Below are 1972 nucleotides of genomic sequence, written 5' to 3'. Positions count from 1 at the left end.
TTAAATATATACATAATGTGTTTAGGATAAGAAGAATACATTGATTAAATCAGATAAACAATCATAAAACAATCTTTGTAATGAAATCTTCAAATTTTGAAATCCCGTCGCCGGGCTCCGAGGCCGAAAAGTGAGTTTTACTTTTATTTTACATAAACATTATCATTGCTTTCCGATTTAATACATATATACGTTAGATTTTAAGAATTTTAAATTAACCAGTTATGTTTTAAACATGAACGTGTAATATATCCTTAGTATGTGAGGATTGAAAGTTATAAATGTGTAGTTTCTTGGATGTTATCTAATAAACGACATTTTACAATGATTATAAATATGTGATTGCATACCTGGAATAATCGATAGCCAAAATATCTAAGAGTGGGTTATTTTTAATTCCGATGTGGCAAAATATGTACAATTTTTGTTCTGTGCCATCATTCCTCTTTCTGAATAGCCAAATTTAAGATATTCAGTTACATCAAACTTATGTAGTATGTTCTTTATAAAAAGATAATACTTGCTGACAGTGACTTCAACACGAGAAGATTAACTCTTTGTTTATATATACCAATTCTACGTTGTAGCCATATAGGTCATCAAATTGTTCCATCATTGCTTCTGAAAAATAATTAAAAAACAATAAGACTCCTATCAAGAGTAAACATTGAACACATTATTACTACTAATATAATCCATAAATTAAATTTAAACGACAACCAAAGAACACAATTGATGGATGTACTGTAGAGGATTAAACACGTAGATTGGCATCTTTTCATCTTCTACAAAATTGTCACAATATGTCATATATTTTTTATTATTACTAGCATTGTAATATGTTTAATTAACTTCGGTATGTATACCTTTAATTGCCAAATCACCGCTGTTTGTCTTTTAATATTAGATCCTGGAAAGTCAATAGTAATTTTGTTAGAATAACCGTGTTATATTATTCATTTATAACTAAACACTTACTGGCACACCCGCAATTTATAGTTTTGTCTATAATTTCAAATGCTGCATCACTTGAATCATCTTCAATTGTCACTTTGTAACAAAAATGCCACGATTATAACATATTTCTTGCCAGATGTGACAGAACTGTCAAAGCAAATTTGGGAAGTCCCGCGCTTGAGAACGAACTAAATTGATTTTAACGAGCGAAATTGATTTTAACGAGCGAAATTTATTTTAACGATTTAAATTGTATAAAATTTATTAAAATATGTATAAAAATCATCAAATACAAAAAAAAATGTTTTTTAAAATATTTTTTTAGTTTTCAGATTTAAAATATAATATAAATAATGTGGATATGTATTAACTTCTCTATACAGAAAAAATATGTACCTAAATTTTGGCGAACGTTGGCAATTTAAAGTTTTAGTTTTTAGAGAATTTTTAAAACTTTGCTTTAAAAAATATTTTAAACAAAAAGGGGCAAAGTTTCAAAATAAGTACTATTCATTACCAACCAACTACTAAGCGCACAGTATTGCAAAAATCCATCTTACTGACGCCTTTGAAACTAAACTACACAAAAATATATAACACTAATTTAAATATTTTTTAAATTAAAAGTTTCAGAATAAAATTTCAAGATTTATTCAAAATATTTTTTTCAACATTAAAAATATTTTTTATTTTATTATGGATTTTAAATATTTATCATTTATTATAGATTTTAAATATCATTAGTTCATTATTAATTTTAAATATAGTGAAAACTTTTTACACTCATTAATTATTAAAATATATAATGCTGCGCAGAAAAACATTTACTTTAAAAAAGATGTAAATCAAAATATTTTTTAATCAAAAAAGACAAAGGTTTCAAAATTATTAATATTTTTAAAACGCACTTTTGGTCTAAAGTAACAGATTAGGTGCTTGATATCTTTAGTTTATTGTTTCTTTCTCATTAGTAAATGTAATTAAAAACTGACTTTTATATTTACACATAAAACAT

At 25.2% G+C, this 1972-nt stretch overlaps 1 long non-coding RNA gene across 3 annotated transcripts; it reads right to left on the bottom strand.

The window, feature by feature from the left end:
* Positions 1 to 283: 283 nt before the first annotated feature.
* Positions 284 to 1225, bottom strand: LOC148238260 (uncharacterized). 3 transcript variants are annotated; one of them, XR_015812727.1, is made up of 3 exons: positions 867 to 1225; positions 721 to 785; positions 284 to 621 (listed from the first exon to the last, which is right to left on the bottom strand). It is a non-coding gene; the product is annotated as an uncharacterized LOC148238260 (long non-coding RNA). The 3 variants fall into 3 exon arrangements; XR_015812726.1 differs by having other exon boundaries at positions 284 to 785; positions 867 to 910; positions 979 to 1225; XR_015812728.1 differs by having other exon boundaries at positions 284 to 449; positions 521 to 785; positions 867 to 1218.
* Positions 1226 to 1972: the final 747 nt, after the last annotated feature.

The sequence above is a fragment of the Plectrocnemia conspersa genome, unplaced genomic scaffold (assembly GCF_051122295.1).
Source record: "Plectrocnemia conspersa isolate PC_06_02 unplaced genomic scaffold, ASM5112229v1 ptg000002l, whole genome shotgun sequence".
NCBI lineage: Eukaryota > Metazoa > Arthropoda > Insecta > Trichoptera > Polycentropodidae > Plectrocnemia > Plectrocnemia conspersa.
This window is presented reverse-complemented; position numbering and strand designations above follow the sequence as displayed.